Source organism: Carettochelys insculpta, chromosome 15, assembly GCF_033958435.1.
Source record: "Carettochelys insculpta isolate YL-2023 chromosome 15, ASM3395843v1, whole genome shotgun sequence".
Taxonomy (NCBI): domain Eukaryota; kingdom Metazoa; phylum Chordata; order Testudines; family Carettochelyidae; genus Carettochelys; species Carettochelys insculpta.
Genome location: NC_134151.1, coordinates 2,662,753 through 2,682,500, shown reverse-complemented (window position 1 = coordinate 2,682,500; position 19,748 = coordinate 2,662,753). Strand labels below are relative to the sequence as shown.

Below are 19,748 nucleotides of genomic sequence, written 5' to 3'. Positions count from 1 at the left end.
TAAGTAGTGTGAGTCAGTGAAAATACTGCCAAGTGTCCTTCTTTACTTTTGAGTTAACGTGAGCTTTGTTAAATATATAGGCTTTCCCCCAGGGTCAACATTGACTAAAGGGAAATCTTTACCTGTAAAATTCAGATCCTGCAAGGGATCTGACTGGGTGAAGAAGTGCATGGGTTGTGCAGTTCCATTCATACCATTACAGCTTAACACAGTTTTAGCAAAGTGTTGTGAACAGTGTCCGAGAACTTGTGGTCAGTGTTTTTGTTTCTGTTTCTTGTTTTAAATGAAATCCACACCCAGATACTCTAGGAATTTATAAATGATATTGATGAAAGACTACGTGACTGTAAAGGATTTTACTTTATTTTATTAGCATCTCATTTTTTTCCCTGAGGTGCTTGCAACTTTACCAAGGTTCTTTATCTCAGTATTTAAAACAAAATACAGTTGGAATATCCTGTTTAATGTTAGGCAGATAAAGGTAATGGTATATTTGACCATATGTGTTGTTCTAAAAAGACAGTATGTTCAAATGTGCCAAGAAATTTAATTCCTGAAAGTATGCCTTATATTTTCCTTGATGATATGCTTTTAAATGTCTTGTAGAAAAAGGTCCAAGAGCATGATAAAACTACTTTATATGACTAAATGCAAGAAAACTTGAAATTCATTGCAATACTGACATTCATTTATTTTTAAGTTAAAGGGACACTGTCAAGTAATTTATTATTCAAATATGACCTCTCTTTAAAGCGGTTATGATCTGACAGAGAATATCCTCCAGCTTAAGTTAATTATTTTTGTTTTTTTAATTAGTTGCTCTGTCTCTGAAAAAAATTCAATAAAAATAATTAGCCACTGTTGATTCACGCCTTTTGTTTATTATTCTGCTTCTGCTGCAAGAGGCAGCCATCCAGCCACAGGGGGAGCAAAAGCTGACTACCAAACCAGAACTGTGCCGAAATCACTGAAGATGCCTATGACTACAAGGAAGTTTACAAGTAAAGCCAAGTTGGCTTTTGCACCTTACGAAGTAGAAGGGGAAGTTCATCTGTTGCCAAATAAAAAAAAAAAATCAGTTTAGTGGTGAGGAGTGGGTGTTGTTTTCAAACTTCTCAGAAGGCATCATACACAATGGAAAGTTTTCAAATTGTAAACCTTTTATTTAAAAAAAAATACTTGACAGTGTCACTTTTTTGAGTATCCCTTGCAGGGGTTGAAGTTTGCTCAGTGTAGCATTCTTTGAGAAGTACAGGTTGAACCTCTCTGGTTTGGCATTCTCTCATCCAGCGATGTCCATCCTCTGGTATGATTTTAATTAGCCAGATGTCTGCTTATCATGGGTGTGGCCAAGTTTCCTGTGGTCTCAGAAAGTTTGTTTACGGCCACCAGTCCTGGCTCTCAGTGTTCTGTGCTGTTGTTTAGCTGTAATTTACCCCTAAATGTCTTCTAAGAGCCCAGTAAGCAGCAAGAGTGTTGGTAACGTGCTTGACAGTATTGACATCCCATGGTTCGGCACATTCTCTGGTTCGGCATCGGTCAAGTCCTGAGGGTGCCAGACTAGAGAGGTTCAACCTGTAGTGCAAAATTAGCAACTGACTAAGAATTTTTCAGACATTCTAAAGAGTAGAAAGGCTGTCCGCTTGGACTAGTGAGAATTGACAGTCATATCAGGCAAGGCAGAAAGCTGCTGGTAATTTTAACCCCTGCCTTGAGCAAACCTATAACTTTATTTGGGAGCAATTACTTTGTTGCCTTTAAAAACAGCACTGTAACCACTCTTTTTATGATTAGCTGTAGTATAACCTTTATCCCTTTCAAACTATGCAAACAATTAAATGTAAATTAGGGTTCAATTAAAAATAGTCGATTATATTACAATCAGATGGCATTCATGCACTAACTGGAGTATATACAAATAAAGCTATTAGTATGACTTTTGTATGCTAACAGCAAAATATAATATACCTACCTATTCTAAAAATGATGAACATTAATATTGTATAACAGAACTATAGGGGTGGGGAGGGAATGTTACCTCTTACCTTCTTAAAAGGGGATTTAAGATTTTTATAACTGTTTTCCATAAAACTTTATTTTTGTCAAATTTTTAGGTATTTAATTTGTAAAATAGATTTTGCTTTGTACTAGCATACAGAAAATAGGGTATTGATTTAAACTTTTTGAAGCCACGTGATCAAGTAAATTTGTAATAAAAAGTCAATGGATCTATATTGGTTGTACTCACTGTTTTCATTTCTTGTACGTTCTAATGCAGTGGTGCTGTATGTCTCCCAAGAAAAAAGTAAGCTGAATTTGGGGGGAAATGGAGTGGGCCAGTGGGGAGGGGACATAAATATTGACTTATAAATTTAAATGATTTTTCATATTGAAGTAATTTTTATTGTTAGTCAGTGAAGATTTGGTAAATATGCATTTTTATCTAAGGCTAACACATACAGCTTTTTAATCATTCAAATTTGAAGTTCTTGACTGTGCTTCTTTGCATTATGCTTCCATCTTTGTTATCGAGTACCTGTAAATTCTCAAATTGACTGTTGGATTCCCCCCACTTCCCCCTCCCCCGGCCTTTTAAAAAGAAGGAGAAATAAAAAAGCCCCGCTTAGTTTCCTCAAAGCCTTACAAGTTTACCATGTAGTATTTTTGCACTTTTACATATTTCCTCTCCCTCAAAAGTCTTTCTTCCCATTTTAATTTCTCTAAGATAAATATTTAAAGCCTTTTAGGCAAAAAAAGAAAAAAAAAAAGCTAACCATTTTGGATTGAGGACTTCAGTGGATACAGCAACTTTCACAATTACTAAATGTTTTTTTCTTAAATCCAGACTTTCCTTTTCAGGGCATATACCAAATCTGATTGACTTGTTTCTATTATTTCTAAAGTTGTTGGGGCTGGAGGTAGATATCCTGACATTGATGTACAAGAATGCTAAAACAGGTTTATATGTTTTGGGAACTTGCGCAAAACATGAAAACTTAGTATAACTAGCAGTGCTGAATTTTCTGTCTTTTGCCAACTCAGTTTGTAGAAATTGAGCATCTGTACATGATCAGCTAGTTAGAAATTAGATTGCTGATTCACAAACTCACTACCTTATGGTAGTTTTCAGAAAGAGAGGAATTTGCTCAAGTTCATTCCGGAGAGTTTTCTGTTAGTGAATACTGTCAAGATTTTTTTTTAAATTAAAAATCATTATTTAAAAAAAATCAGTCATGCTAATATATTAGCTCTTAAAAATTTCCAGGTTTACTTTGCCTTCACTTGTCCTCTCCCATCTTAGCTGTCTACTTCTTTGCTATTAACTGAGTTTGGGTAGTTGAAAAGTCAGGGTCATTTATGTCATTCTAGACAGTTTGAAAAAAGCTGAAGTGGTCGAAGGTTCTACTTCTGAGTCTCCTGCCACTTTTTGTGTTTTAACAATCACATTTCTTTGAGAGAAAAGAGATTAATGGGTCCCTTTACGCTTGCTAGGTTCCCTCTAGTTTCAATCAGTTTAGCACTCTGGTTCTCTGCCCTTATGCAGACAGTCTTGTGTGTGGGCTGCAAGCATGACTTGGAAGTGGCATATTTTTTAAATGCTCATGTAATTTTAATGTAACACATTTCTTTAAAGCTAGTATTTAGAAATTTTGTGAGCCAAACCCCAAATTTTGGACTTTGGCATTGTTCTTTTCTAACTGATGTTCTGTGTTTGGGATGTCTGAGAGCGATGATATGAATGCAAATAAAAAGGCCTCTCTAAATTTTGGCAGCAAAGAATTTGTGTTTTGGAGTGGTGAAGCCAGGAGTGGGCTAGGCTTGTCTTCTCAAACAAGTTCTTCTCCATCTCCTCACTCACTTGTGGTTCATGTCAGACAGTTGCCTTTGGCTTGCTCTCTTTCTTTTTTTTAACTCTCTCTCTACTTTTGTCTTTAGAAATATATTGGTTACTATGAAAACTGTCTTTGTATGACCAGGGCATAGTGGCATCCCTGAGGGCCATGTAAAGTTATTTTATGTGGTTTGAAGTTTATTCCATTATTTGTGAAGTACAAAGCATGTGAGGGTTATTAGGATCACAGGTTGAGTTTATCTTCATATCAAATCCTAGTAGAATATGGGATCTGAGCACCAAATTCTGAGCTGGCTAACTGGGTAGCAGTAACAAGTTCAAAATGCTTAAAATTGTGATTAGACAAGTATATGGGAAAGAAACCAAAACAGGATCCACTGTCTCAGGAAAATGAGTTACTCTAACAAGCAAACTGGCTGCAAAGAATTTAATTTGAACTGGCAGAGGTTATTTAAAAAAAAAGAGCGAGAAAGAGCAAAGCGTACTGGCACAAATAGGAAGAGCTTGCCTTGAAATGTTGCTTTGAAGATAGCTCCAGAGGACTCTGGACTCCATCGGGGAGAGCCCATAATTGTGGTCCTGGAACAGAGAAGGACCAGGCCTACTTTAGATGGAAACCCAGCAAAGAGAGAATATGGTCCAGCAGATGGCTTTGAGGAAGTTACACGCACTAAAACTGTGAGAAGGTTGTTTAAGCACCTCAGGCCTAGATTAAGGGATAGATTTATCATCAGTCAGCTCTCAATATCTTATCTTTAACCAGGGTAGCTCATGGGGGCAGGGGATATTGCCAGTCCTCTTCCCAAGCTGACAGCCTGCCCACTATTTAAAAATCATTCAAGTTCTTGAAAATATTTTCCAGAAGCATTACCTTGGGAAGAAGCAGAGTAAGTCCTTTCTTTGGTGAAGGGAAGCAGAGGAATGGTTGCTGTGGAGTAGTACCTGCTGCGCTCTTTTGACGTACGTGAGTCAGCCCATGGGTTCTTCCTAGACAATGAGATTAGTTTATCAAACAAAAATGGATGCTTTGCTTGGCAGTTCATGTGATCTCCACTTCATACGTACCATGTGATGTGTCACATTGGCACCATGAGTTCCATGGTAGTGTAAAACCTGCACAACAGACTGGCGGGTGAGCAGTCCCAGGTGGTGAGTGGGGAAAACAGGGTCCCACTCACAAATTGCATTGCTGTACAGTTCATTGGAAGCAAGGTATACACTCTGCCACTTGCAGTTCCAGTAAAACCTAAAAGCTGGGTGGGGTGTTGAGAGACGAGGCAGAAAAGTTTTATGTCTTTAAAACTCCGGTAATGTTTGGGGTGCAGTACAAGTACTTGAGGTGTAAGAGCACAAAAGAGAGATGGTTGGACTTCCTCTCTGAAGCTTTTCTGTATCTCGGATGCCAGTATTATTGTACTGGTGAAATTGAGAGAGAGAAATTTTAGTCTAAAAAGTGTAATGCAGAGGGAAGTCTGCACAGGTGACTGGAGCTCTACTTATGTTGTGGTGACTTCCTTGTCTGGGTACATGATAGCTCTCTTCTCAGATGCTTTGGGATTTCCCCGTGACCATCACTGAACTACCCATGGGTCATTTCTGTCTGCATGTCAGTTCCTGGTCTTTCTTTGTATTTTGTGCTTGAGCTTGGATTAGGTGCCTTCAGGCATGGATGTTCTGCTGTGATCTGCTCACCCACCACTCTCCTTAGGCTGAAAGACATCCTCTTTGGCCCAACCTGAGAGGCTAGTGGAGTCTGTTTGAAAATAATAGTGCTCAGCCTACTCTTATCGGGTTGTCCTATCTGATGAAATTGGTTCAGCATCATATCTATCGTTGGCTATGACTCTGAGTGATAGAAGTCCTGCATGGTCTCTTCTTTGGCTTTTTCCTCTAAGGACACTGTGATGAGAGGGAAATTAGAGCTGAGGATGGAGGCCATGTACTAACCCTGACGATGGCCTAGCATTTTTTAAATCCTGTTCTGAAGCTGTGTAGGAGGGAAGGAAGCTAATTTGTCTCTCCTGTTGATCACAAGGTTGCTGAGGAAGCTTTGGGCAAGAATTTGTAATTTAGATAGATGTCCCTTTTGACTGGTGAGAACCAATAGGACTGTGTGAAGGCTGTTATAAGAGCTGACTGGCAGTGTCTGTTTGACTAGAGGATACTTCTTGTAAAGCACCCACTTCTCTTAAAAATTATTTGGCCCTTGCTCAAAACAAAAATCTCTTCATTTTATCCCTCTATTTTTAATTGCCTTTTTTGTGGAGAAAGCTATAGAAAGACAGCTCCAATCGCCCCTGGGTTCCCCTGGTCGTCTTGATCCACTTCAGTCTGGGTTAGTCCTGGGAATGATACTGAGCTTATGCATGGGGAAGTTGTGGGTGGCACTTAACTCGGGGTGGCCAGCCTGTGGCTCTGGAGCTGCATGCAGCTCTTCATAAGCTAATATACAGCTCCTTGCGTAGGTGCCAACTCCGGGGCAGGAGTTACAGGCGCTGACTTTCCAGTTTACCAGGGCATGCTCATTGCTCTGTCCCAAGCCTTGTCCCCACTCCTCCCCTTTCTTCAGGACCCCCCCGTCTCCCCCATATCTGCCATGCCCTTGCTCCTCCCCCCCAGAGCCTCCTGCCAGCTGCTAAACAGCTGATTGTGGTGGGGGCAGAAATGGGGGAGGGTGTTGATGGAGGGTTGCAGTCATTCTATTGTGTCTCTTTGGCAATGTACATTGATACATTCAGGCTCCTTCTCAGGCTGGCCACAGCAGTCATAGCTGATGAATATTGATCTGTTAGCTCACTTGGCCAAGAAGAGGTGTTGACCCTAGTGTGAGTATCTGGAGTCTGTCCTGAGTGGCTCAGTTCCCTTTTTTTTCCTGATAGATCCCATATCACAGTCCTGAGTACTGGGACATGTGTGCTGTGCTCTGGTTAAGTGAGGGGAGGAGCTTTAAACTTTGTGAGGAAATACAGGCTACGATGCCACGAGTATAGGGGAATGTGTCAAACCTCATTCTGTATTTTCAACCTGCGTAACCTGGCACATTATGATAATTTACCCAGTGCCTAGCTGAGACTGGAGCGTGAATAAAGACTAACTGGCAGAGGTTCAGGCTGTACAAGACTAAGAATTCTTGTTGGCTGGAGTACATGGTTTGAAAATAGACCAGGGGCTCTTTCAGTTTTCTTATTTGGAATGGTGTCTCTGGCTTTTGTGACCCAGGTTCATGACCTTAGAGATTTATTGGGCCCCTAACTGCTGAATCTAGATGATTAGGTACCAGCAATGTCAAGAATTCTGATTTTTTTCCCTGTAGTTCACAGGTAGACTGTTGTAGTTCTTTGAGACATGTTGACCACATGAACCCCACTCTTGCTCTGCAAGAGGAGGTCCGCCAACACTGGGATCCCATCCTACCAGTATCTGCCTTTTTCCTTCTGTGATACCCTGTGATTTGAGACCAGCAGAGGTGCTCAAATCTGAAAGTCCCCTACGCTGAACATTGGGTAGCAGGTATTCAGAGAACAGCTTGTGTCTATGGAACCTGCTTTCTGCATTGGTCCAGCAGAGCCGGTGTTTCCATTTTTGGGCAAATTGCCAAGATATCTGAGCTGTGGTTGTATGAAGAAAGGTGCATGAGGCGGGCCTTTAACATGCAGGAATCAGATTAGAAGATCTGATGGTCCCTTTTGGCCTTATTGTCTATGAGTTACAGGAGGTGACATTCTAACTTCCAATAAGCTCAAAAGTAGGAGAGTCCATTAGTTTATCAGGATCTTTTGTTTTTAATGGAGAAGTGCAATTCTTTATAAAATGTGTTGAAATAATCACAGAGGAGAATCAGATGGTGTTAAAATTCAAGTTTTCGTAGGAGTGATGTGTTCATGGAATAACTTGTCTACAGGCTGAGATGGTGGAGTTGTCACTGTAGTCTGTTTAAGGCGGGACCAGACAGAACAACTGATGGGGATTTTATAGTGGTCTGTCAGTACTGCATGACAGTGTTACAGAGTAATGGATTACACTGCTTATGAGCTATTTTCTGCAATTGACATTTATGAATTAAATACATAAATCTGATGTGTAATGGTGATTTGACTTTTGGCCAGTACATGCAGTTCATTTTGCAGGTAGGCCTTTTGATCATGCTGCATTGGAAAAAAATATGTTGACAATAGAATATATGGAGCTATACCCATTTCATAGAACTGGAAGGGACCTTGAGAGATCATTGAGTCCTGTCCCCTCCCTTCACAGCAGGACCTGTCACTGTCCCTCACAGAAATTTTTTTTAATCTATTTGCCTCAGACCCCTAAATGGCCCCCTTAAGGATTGAACTTGCAACCCTGGGCTTACAAGGCCAATGGTGTAATTACCAAGCTGTCTGCCCCCCCCCGAAAGCAAAGGCAAACGAGCTTGTATTAGGAGCTTGATTCAGCAAAAACTAGGGTGGGCTTCCTTGCTGCATTAGGCTATGCAGTGCTATACAGTACCTTGTGTGCTGAATCAACCTCTTGAGTCAATGGGCCAAAATAAAGCCATTATACCTTGGCTTAGTTCTCACTGAAGGATAAAATGTGGTATTCTGTAACAGTCATAAACCCTAGTTCAATTATGGAGTTAGAACAGATTAATCTGATGGCAACTTCCAAGATTAGTGCACCAGGTACAGAATGAGGGCCTGCGTCATGGGTAAATGGCACATTTGTTCAAGCTTCGCAAGAAGCCAGTAGTTCATGGATCCCAAGTTCAGCTTCTTGGACACCCAAGATCAGCTTCTTGAGACTGAACTGGAGGAAGAAAGAAATGGAACTATGTACACAAACAACATATGTAAACATTATAAATTGGTTTTATCTCAGGATCGTCTTCATCAGTCCTCCATGTGAGGAAGCCTGGCATATGATTGGAGGGCAGCAAGGCAGAATGGAGACACAAACCATTAACTGAGGAGGTACCTTTGATAAAAGAGTGACTGTTCTTCATGCACCAAAGTAGGCCCCTTCAGAAGATAGTTCTGAGTTATTAGACTGTGGTGGCAGGAGAGCACATCATTAGAAATACGGATAGCCAAGTATGTGGTTACTTGTGAGAGCCATTTGCTGACTTTGCTCCATAAGTGCAAAGGTAACAGATACTGGAGACAAATTCTGACGTGTACTAGGGAGAATCGTGTGATTGCGGTACATATTGACACCAGGATGTGGTGATGCTCAGAAACCTATGTTTAAATAGCTAGGAAAGGGTCTTGGGTTTAGGATTTACATAGTACCTTTTTCTGAAACACGTTCATTACTAGGCAAAAAGGTAGATTGGTACCTGAGAAGAGGGTGCAAAGCTATGGAGAATAAATAAATTGGGTGCTGAGGAGCTTTGGAGGGTAAAGAGAACCTCTCTTGTTCTGCTTTAACCCAAGTGGAACCAGACTGGTGGCACAGAAAGTTACTAAGGTTTTTAGAAGGATACTGAAACTAGTAGCTGATGGAAAGCTGACAGGTGCAATGGGGCCATTGGATCAGACTAGGATATCTGCTTGGGTTGTCTGTAATAAAATGAATCTCTGCATTTAGGAGAGCATTTGCAGTGAAAAATGGAGCAAAGGCAGGTTGAGATTGCAGCAGTACAATCTAGAAAAGGTCTGGGTGTCAGACTATGGAGTTAAGTAAGAAATAGGCACACGGCCAGAAATAAAAACTGTGTCTTTGTACCAGTGCAAGAGGCTTAAAAATGGACAAACTGGAGTGCCTGGCAATGGAAGAGGACCTTGACATAATGGGAATTACTGAAACATGGTGGAATCCTAAAAATCAGAGATGCTGTGTTCCCTGGCTATAACCAATAGTAGTAGTAAATAATAGTGATGGTGGAGTAATGCTGTATCTAAAAATTTCCATTGAATCTGAGAGAACTGGAACAGAAGTTGATATATTAGAGTCTGCATAGGCTAGAGACAAATCCGAAGCCGTAAGAATACAAGTGCATTACTGTCTTCCCAGTCAGGAAGAGGCAATTGACTGTTGTCAAAAGAGAGCAAAGAGGCGGCCGATTCTTCATAAAACTATAATGAGGGGTGGCTTCAGCTACCCATATATGAACCGGTCAGGCCTCACAACAGAGCACAATTTAGAGCAGTAATTTCTTGACACCTTTAAATAATTGTTTCTTGCAACAGCTCATTTGAGTGAGATTCTTGATTTAGGTCTAAATAATGCACGAGAATTGATTTAAGAAATAATTATAGTTCAGTTATTAAGCAAGCGTGACCATGGTATAATTACAGATTCAGTGTCCTTGGGAGGGGGAGAAATAATACCTAAAACCAACCAGGTGATATAAATGTAGGAGGAAGATTTTCAGGAAAATGAGAGTGCTAATCAAAAAGACCCTAACATCAGAATGGAGGAAGGTAAAATCCTTATACTAAACAAGAAGGACATCTAAAATTACAAAAGCTCATAAAATCCAAGAAGGTGTGCAAAATCTTGAAGCTAAAAGAAGGCAAGGAGTCAGGACCTCAATCAGGTTGTTTGAATGCTCTGGGACAAGAGTTACTGGACTCCCTCAAGTATTTTTCTGAAAATGGAAGCCCACCTTGAGGCAAGTGGCTAGAAACCTGTGACTGGTGATATGCTAAAATGGCAATTAGGGGGGTTAAGAGCAGTTTTGAAGAGCTAGAGCAAAGGAAATGTGAAGGGTGTTAGAGGCAGGATTGCTGAGAGAGAATTTGGGTTCACTGAAGTATAAAGCTGCAAAAGGGAGCAACTAAGGAGAACAAGGACCACACAGAGATGCTGAATGACATGTCTGCATCAGTTTAATTGCAGAAGAGTTTGAGAGAGACCTGAACTTGATCTAATCTCCGAGTACCTCATCGTCCTATCAGAAAGGAATTGTGTCCAAAGAGCAGCTGCTGGAAGCAGCTAATAATTAAAGCCCTGTGATGACTGAGACCAGTGCTCACCCAAGAGTTCTGAAAAAACTTGGGAATGAAATGGATGAGCTGCTAATTAAAATAAATGCCTCATTAATTAAGATCTATATACTAGAGGACTAAACAGGAATAAATATTGTATCTCTTTTTAAGAAAGTCTTTAAGGGTAAGCCTGGGAATTACGAACCAAAGAGGCTTACTTCAATACCAGGAAGATTGGTTGAAATGATAAACCATCTAGAGGAGCCAGGATAGGGCCACCCTGGGGCCTGGCTTCTAGAAAGAAAAAATGCACTTTTCATAATTGAGTAGAAATTTTGGAATATGTTGGAAAAACAATGGGTGACATAGGACTAGGTGACTGAATGTTTTGGATATTGTAAAAGCTTTTGACAGTTCCTCCCAAGAAGCTACTTAGAAAATATGAGCATAGGAGGAGTCATAAAGTAAAGAGGGAGTGGTGGAGAAGAGGCAGATTGTCTTTCTTGTTCTGACCACTGTGAGCCAGTCTGGCAGGACTGAATGACCAGAATCCTGGGCCAAAGTTGCCATCTGAGAATTCCCCCAGCCTGGGAGAGCCCTCAGTGCCTTCTCGCTGACAGTGGGAGGGCGGGGAGGGTGCCTGTGTTTTCCTGTTTCTCTACTGCATGCACAGGCCATGGAAACTGCTGTTGTGGATGCTGTTGCTGCTTGAAAATCAGGAAGCTATCCCAGGCTACTTAACAAGATTGTGGTTCAGGAGAGAATTTCAGTCTGGCAAATGAGAAACTGGCTAAGCAACAGAAGACAACAGGAAGCTTTTCTCATGGGGAAAGGTTAACATTATATTCCTGAATCACAGAACACTAGAACTGGAAGGGGCCTTGAGAGGTCATTGAGTTCAGTCCCTGAAGATTTCATAGTACAACCTGTGTTTAATATATTTACTGCTGAGTTAGAAAAAAAGAGTGAAGAGTGAGGTTACTTGGGTTGCCCAAGCCTAGAGAAGGCTGAGGAGCTTAAGCAGGGCCTGGCAAAGCAAGGTGGATAGAAAGCATGTAGGCAGGTGAAACTGAATGCTGAGAAATACTACAGGAAGAAAAAGCACAGTGGAAGAAATGATCTGCAGTGTCTTGGATGCATACTTGAGGTTGAAAAAAATTAAGCTGCATGAAGAATGGGATGGAAAATAGGGAGTACTGTGCCTCTATCTGTGCTCTGTAATCCTCTGCAGAGTCCTCTGTCAGAGAGGATACTTGGACTAGGAAGACTGCTAGTCTGATCTCCAGTTTACTGTGTTACTCCAGTCCGTGACTGTTACGCCACAAATAAACGCCATTTCGTTGTAGGGCATGTAATGAAAATGTAGCGCTCTGACATTAAATTCCTGTTTTGGATCCTTCCCACATTTAATCCATGAGTCTGATTTTTAATTGCTCGAATTTTACTCTAGTTTCTCAGTGCCTGTGCATTGCTATGAGGTCAGAGTGAATTAACACTTATATATTGCTTTTAATACCGTAGTTTAATAGGTCTCCAGGACCTTCCTGGGTTTTTTCCCCTTGATGAGTTGGCACTTAGCCCCTGAGAAATGTTTTGTTTTTTAAAAAGCAGATTATTTTCCTAAGCATTAATTTCAGTGTAATGCTCACAATGTGTAGTTGAAAATGTTATCTAATTTGGAAAGTTGCATAGCATAGAACTCATTTTACTTGCATGACAATTCCTTGTTATAGGAAGATACCATAATCTGCCATGCTTGCTGTTCACTGATTTGGGTTCCGATCCTTCATATGTGCATTGAGCCAACTGGATATCCCCTGACGATCAAAGTGTCAGGCCTCTAAGAGTTAAAGTTTTCAGATTTGTTATGTATTAATCCAGGATTAGATAGAGAAGTGTGTGCAAACAAGTCAGAAAAGACTTTCTTGTGTTGATGATTGCATGCCTGGCCTACTAATAGTGGTAATTTTTCTGCGTTGTAGATCGAATTATAAACTGCAAACCTATATTTGTTTTGAGCTATGTTTAAGAACAGGTATTTAATTATAGAATGACTTTTTTCAAATGCATTAAGTTGATCTGCCTTTAAATGACTGTACTTGAATATACTTTGCAGTTATTGTGGGGACTCTGTAAATTGGATTCTGTACTTGTCTCCATGTTGGTTTGAGTTTAATGCAAGCGTCAAAGGCTTGGAGAGAAAAATCCTATATGTATTATGTTTTTCTGCTTGTGTTTCTACCATGAAAATAGTTGAGGAATGTCAAGTCTTGTCTTCCCCATTTTACTTATTGTATCTCTCTGAAGGAGGACCAAGTGATGTTGGTTGGGAGCGCTCTCAGCTTTTAAATGGACACTGGAATAAATATTGTTCTGTTGTTAGACACTTGGGAGGCAGTCAGATAATATGGTGATGGATGTGCTGTCTCTTCAGGGGTTTTTCAGCTGTTAGATGCCTGAGACAGCTAGGTGTGAAAACTTAAACATAAAAGTTTTAAGTAGTCTTGAGTGCGAAAAATTAATTCCTTAATTGAACATACCTCATTTCCAAGATAGCTTCTGCCATAAATCTACTCAGTCCCTAATCATCTTTCATCTTTCAAGAAACACAAGGTAGACAAGTCCTGAATTGTTAAGATATATATGTATATTTAAAAAGTAGGAAAATAAACATTTGAAACCAAAACTCTTTCAGCTCTCCTCCTGCCCCCATAAAGTCAAAGAAAAGGGTATACAAATATTTCCTTTTCCGGTCTGCTTTAAGGCCAAACTGTACTCTTCTGAGCTAGCAGGCCAAACAGCAGAGATTCTATGCAGGAGAGAATGTCACATATTGAGGTGGACACCTAAGCAGCAACTATCTGCCCCTGATGTTGAAGCTCAGGGAAAAACTGGGCAAGATGGAGGCATGTCTGGTCGGTAAACATTCAGATGTCAAAAACAGAGGGGGAGGGGATCAGCCAGCTGCAAGTATAATTCTATCCCAATCTAATAATGTGGTGTTGGCTACGCAGACTTTTCTGGAGTATACATTGGGAAGATGATTTCTTCCTCAAGACCCACTGTGCTTCAACACACATCTCTGAGTGAAGCTTTGTTTGCTTGGGTTTTTCTCTGTGTAATGGTCCTTAATGGATCAACTCCTGTGAGAATTACATGTATGAAGGTGGCCTTGAAACTTCATAAGGTCCGAGTTCTCTGCAGTTTTTGTCATGGCGTATGTTCTCCCGTGCATGTCTATGTAATGTGTAGTAAGGTAAACACATCTTACCAGTTAAATATATAAACAACAACAAATGGCCAGTTTGTAAACAAGTTCATTGGTGAAGTGTAATCCCTTCTGTAGTGCCATGGTATTTTGTATTTCAGCCACATGCATTCTTGTATCTTAAAAGGTACAATAAATAAAGAAATCTCTATTTGTAATGCCATTCACATACTTAGTGAGCTGGTTTACTGTAGCTGTTAAGTTTGTGTTTAGAAAGTTAAATGTAGTTGGTATTCAAGATGTCATAAACTTAAATCCTAAATTTTGACTACAGAAAAGTTAAATGAGGAATTCTTTTTGTCCAAACGTTATGTAAAGTTTTAGTTTCCCTTTGTATTTAGGTTATTTTAAAGCTTTTCTTTCTTTTTAGCCGTGACACATTGTTCTGTCCATTGGGGTTTCTAGTCATCTTGACCTCACATTTGTAAATATTATTAAGAATATAATACTATATGTAAAAATGTGTCAGTGGCTTATGTTGTATATTTCTGTGGTTTGAATCAACCACAGATTTCTGAAACTTCTTGTACTTCGTACTTTGGTTAGATGTTAAACTTTTAACTCTTCTCCTCATGTCCAGTGTGGACCAACACTTTATTTTTGGAAATAAATACGCATGTAAATAAAAGGGTTTATAACCACTTATAAGAAAATTCTTTATTTAAAAGTCAGCTACGTTAAATATTGTATATTTTATGATATCTCATACGGTGGGATGACAGAATCCCAGGTGTTGAAATCCAAGCGGTTGTCAGGATAAGATGCCACATGATGTATAAATAAATTTATTTTAAGTAATTCTGAAAAGATCATCAGTCTCCCAGGTTGTCTGTCAGTCAATCATCTTCCAGGAGTGCTAAGTTAACTTCAGTGCTTTGTGGGGGGGGGGGGGTTGCGGGGGGTAGGAATTCAGAAGAAGGTATATATATTTTTTTTAATCTTATTTTTTCTTTCAACATAAGGCTTCTGGCTCGGGGCACATAATTTGCCAAAATATTCTGTTGGATGTGAGGTAGGCCACGAGATTGTCAGCAATTCAATTTGCAACTGCCCTGTTTTATGGGCACGTTACTTCTATCTGCCCCAGTGTGAAATTGCTTAGAGCTATAGAAGTTTAACCTATTGAAATCAGGAACACAATAAGATATTTTTTTCTTCTCCATATAAACCAATATTTACCAGTAATCCTGTGTTTCTTTTTTTTTTGTTTTTTGGCAGACTTTTACCAGTAAATATCGGTTTATTCCTGAAATCAGAAGCCCAAAACATACCTTTGTTTATAAGGTCAGTTGTCATTTCCTCTCTATCCTCCCCACATTTCATTTAAATTATGTGATCTCTCAGGTAATTGAAAGGTACAAAGTTTTCTTCCTAGTTTTTCTCCTCTGCACTACCGAAAAGGGAATTTACAAGACTTAGAGAACATCTGTCGGTAGGGTAGATGTAAACTTACAAATTATTGTTAGGTATCCAAGAAAGTTTTAAATTTAATTTTTCACAGTATAGACACTTATGTAAACTTTGGTGGTGAGGATGCAGAGAAAACCCCTGAAAGTATATAATTAGGAAGCTGGTATTTCACAATTTTTGTTCGTAGTTCTGTTCAAAAATATCTGAAAGTATACACTCGAAAATGAAAGTTCTCTCTTGCAATAGGCAAAGGGGAAAAACAGAATTTGAACATGATCCTTTTTTTAAACTGTTCACAAAAATATGCTTTGAAGTTGAGAGAAGAATCAAATAGTGAAATGCATAAAACTTAAAAGGACATTGTTGAGTAATTTGGAACCCCAAATTTAGGTTTTGTTTTATTTTATTTTATTTTTACAAAAAACTGGGCAGGAATACAGCTGACAAAGCTAATTGTTATTCTTAGACACCCAAAAGAACATTTGGGAGTATTCAAACATCTTTTATAATGTTTATGACCAAACACAACAGCCTCATGCTCATATAGAAGAGACAGAAGCTAGCAAGGAAGGGAAGATGAAACAGCCAAATTTCACTCTCATGAATACGTGAAATGCAGAGAGTAAAAAATGTGTTTAAAATTGTCAGTTTTAATAATCTACACACTCCTAATGCAAGACTGTTTTCTATAGTTCTTCAGCTAAACAATGTCCCTTTAAGGAGATGCAGCACAATTCACGAATTTCATGCTAGATTTGTTCTTTATCTTTGTTTTTGTGCTCTCAGTACAAATCAAGGCTCTTGCAACCTTAGATGGAGTCCGTAATGTCTGGAGTCTTCCATCAGTACTCTTTCTGAGCTGAAAAGTACCTTTCCTCCCCTTTTGCAGCCTGTGTGGTTCTGCCTGCTGACAGTTCTGTAATACAGCAGCAGCTTTAATGTGAGCAGCTGAGATTCGTCCTACATTATCTTCAGACGGCCTGAGGAGGACTTCTGTTCCCAGTTTGGTACTCAAATATTCCATCCCACCTTGAGAAGTCTCTTACTTTAAAAGGCATTGACAGATTATTCTCTTTATCACTAATGAAAAGTTATATTGCGAAGCAGCTTTATTATGAACCTTTCCTATATTCATAATTCCCGGGCAATCCCAAATTGGAGAAAATAGCCTGTTAAAGGTATATATTACTCCAGATTTTTCTTAGTGTAAATATTGTAATTTTATAATATTGTCAATATTTTATTTCTAAATATTTAAAAAAAAGTTTAACTTGTGTGAGTTCAGATTTATTTGAGTGTTGCATTTATTTAGTTCCTGCTGCAGTCAGTATTGCATTATATTCTATGTAAGATTAACTTAAATTTTTTAAATAGAAATTAATGTTGATTTAAATACATCTTTCTGGGAGAATAAAGTATAGAGGCGATTCTCTTCTTTAAAATATAATACTTATATTCTTCAGTCCTATTTTTCCTGAAGTATTATAGTTACAGATTTTAAGTGCTAATGCAACTAAACAATGCACTTGGAACTTGTCATTTGAAAACTTGAGAATACTTAAATGGCTTTCATCACTCAGTTTTCAGTGAACAAGAGTCCCTGCAATATCTAATATATCTTAAATCTGAACTTTTTTTTATAACAAGTAAAGGGACACTGTCCAATCAGTTTTAAGGGTTTTTTTTTTTTAAAGGATTTATAAAGGCTGAATTTAATAGTTTTTTTTTGGTTGGTTGGTTGGTTGGTTGTTTTTAATTCCAACAAAAACAGGTTTTGTGTTGGTTTGACTGTATACATACCCTCAAGCAATGTTTGCATCCCCTAGATTGCAGGTTGATGGTAACATGTGAAAGGCAGAATGCAACTTGAAATTGTCTAGATGGAGAATATGAAATCATTTTCATTGTCCAAATTAAAGGCCCAAGTCTATGCCATGTAAAGTCAGTCCTGAGTAAGTACTTTCTTTATCTCACTCAGCACTGATGGTGGTGATAAATTAGATTTTCTAAAATTCTTTGTTTTCCTAATTTAAGGTTCTCTAATGGCTTTTTACTTTTTTACAATTAACTTTTAACCTGATGGTGTCCCTTTAACAGTTAAATTTTCAGATGTTCATGTTCTCTGCAGAATTATCAAAAGCAAAGTATTTTTTTTCTTTCAGAGGCCAAGAAGGATTGGTCACTAATTTGTTTGCAACATGACTCTCCTTCAAAGATCCAAAGTATCTCAAATGTTTTTTAGTGGGAGGAGGTACTTTTGGGTTCATAAGTTAATCTTTATTAGAGATATGCCAATATTTGCTGCTTATTGTAATGTTGTTATATTGAGGCATTTCAGCTAATTTACAAATATATACTGTAACAGTATACTTTGTACAGACTTATTTAAAATTTATTTGAAAATTGAAATAAAGTAGGCAAAAATAAAGATGATTATTTTTCATTTGATTATGTAAGCAACTATCATTCTTTTGGTTTTAGTGTACCTGAGCACCAAACAATCTCAGAATGATAAAGTATTTTAGCTGATAGGCTACATTTCAGAAATTCTGTGAATATGTGTATGTGTATCTGTATCGTATGCTGATAACCATTAACCCTAAAAATATTGAGATCATACTCCTTTTATCCTTCGGAAGAGATGCCTTTCATAGTTTGACTACATTTTCTCTGTTTTATGACAAAAAAGGCATTTATTTTTTGTAAGATGTTTGTGAAGGGCCTGTCATCTGGCTTCCCCAGTCAATATTTAAAATTCCAGAGTGGGGGTGATTACTTGTTTGCCTTTGCTGATAGACCAAAGTCAGCTTGGACGTGATACTGGGGTGCTGCTCAAATTTCTGTTTTATGTATGTTACGTCAAAAAGCAAAGCCAGAAAAATCAAGATGTTAACTTCACTAGAACACAGATTCCTCACTGTACAATAGAATGGATATCTCTAGTCTGTCATTAATAATAGTCTTATTTTTTGAATTACTTATCTATTAAAAGAACAGCAAGCATTGTATTTGCTAGTAAATATAAAGTGTTTACATGTAATTACTTAATAAATTATTTGATTTAAGATGGCTCCTATCAGTGCTGATTTTTAATGCAAAAACTTAATTTTTGGCTAATGTCTTTCAAATTGTGCCATTCTTTAAAATCTACTGAAGTGATTTTGGCCGTCCTTCTCCCCCCGCCCCCCAACCCTTCCACCCCCCTTCCCATGTATCCGTTTGTTTTAAATTAAGTTCTGAGGAAGACAGAAAACATGTGCTTCCCTGAGATTTCTGACAGGATTACTTTGTAACATTTTCCAGTGTTATCTACATCATGATATTTCTCTTTCATATCCAAAACAAATTTATAATGCCGAAGTGGAGCAGTATGTTAATAACTGAACTATTGCCAACTAATGGTATTATGCAGCAACAGTTTTGACATTGGGAATCCTGGCATTTTCTTTCAGCTGAAAGTGACTTGTAACAAGGAAACAGAATGTGTCCAGGTAATGGCAAAGCCTGACACTGAGTGAGTTCAAACAGAGCCAGGAGAATGGTCCTCATGTTCTTTCTCTGTTCAGACATTGTGGGGGAAAGTCGCTTCTTGTCTGGAGAGAGGAATGGCTGAAAAATAGGTCAGTCATTCACATCCCAAAGTGGCACATCGCCATTCTGTGGGCAGTTGCAGGAGAGCTGGAGACATTCCCATGAGGTATCCTCAGATGAATGAAAGCCAGAGGTTCTCAGTCTGAGGGTTGCAAGCAAGTGCTGAGGTTCACAACCTCCCACTCTCTCTTTATGCCAGGGATAGGTCCCAAAACACTCATCTCTTGTAACACAGGGTCCTGGTACGGGAAAGACTGAGCACCACTGTTGTTCTCCAAGGATTACTGAAGCCATGGATAGTAATGATGGATGACTGAGGACTTTTGGTGTTAGTTTTCTCATCTTGGATAAAATCCAGTAGGGAAGGTATGCACTGGCCTTGCATTTCTGGAGTTTTGAGTTTAAACCCAGTTTGGGTCTCATTTGAAAATGGGGTTGGTCTCATCCTAGACCCTGATTGTCCCATGATGGAATCAGGCCATAACTCAACAAGGTTTCTGGTCTCTGCTCATGAGGAGGATGGACTAGACTAGTAGGAAGTTGGATTATGTGAATTTGGGGGTGGAGGGAGTGATTAAAGGGACAGGCCTGGAATAACAGAGCTGTTGTGACTTTGAACTGAGGTTTGTTGACAGAGTTGGTATAGAATCTAGCTACTCTGCCATGCTCAAGATATAATTATCAGTTATTGATTAACCCTATAAGCACTGAAAAT

The 19,748-nt window shown here is 38.9% G+C and overlaps 1 protein-coding gene across 5 annotated transcripts in view; it reads left to right on the top strand.

Annotated features, from left to right (window-relative positions):
- PURA (purine rich element binding protein A) overlaps window positions 1-18,559 on the top strand; it is a 27,403-nt gene extending 8,844 nt beyond the window's left edge. Inside the window, exons 3-4 of one of the 5 annotated variants that reach the window (XR_012647636.1) lie at window positions 15,251-15,316; window positions 16,332-18,559. The gene's annotated coding sequence lies outside the window, so the exon portion shown is untranslated. The other 4 variants (XR_012647639.1, XR_012647638.1, XR_012647637.1 and 1 more) reach the window with 4 other exon arrangements.
- The last annotated feature ends 1,189 nt before the right edge of the window (window positions 18,560-19,748 follow it).